Source organism: Dioscorea cayenensis, chromosome 13 (assembly GCF_009730915.1).
Source record: "Dioscorea cayenensis subsp. rotundata cultivar TDr96_F1 chromosome 13, TDr96_F1_v2_PseudoChromosome.rev07_lg8_w22 25.fasta, whole genome shotgun sequence".
Taxonomy (NCBI): Eukaryota; Viridiplantae; Streptophyta; class Magnoliopsida; order Dioscoreales; family Dioscoreaceae; genus Dioscorea; species Dioscorea cayenensis.
In genome coordinates, this window is record NC_052483.1 from 3115570 (window position 1) to 3115817 (window position 248).

The window sequence follows — 248 nt, forward strand, 5'->3', positions numbered from 1 at the left end:
ATGGAAGAGCGTATTGTCAGGTTTAAATGATGACACACACGCCGCCCAACCGATAAACGCATACTCCGCACATCATGGAAAATCACCAGTTAACAGACCAAACGTTTTCAAACCCCACCCCACCGCCCGTGCGTTGATCGCCGCAACATTCAACGCACGGAAAATCGTTATCTGCAGCGCACTCGACACGCCCATTGCGGCAAAATGCCAACACCTTCGCAGCACGATGGCGTGAGGTCACCTCACCA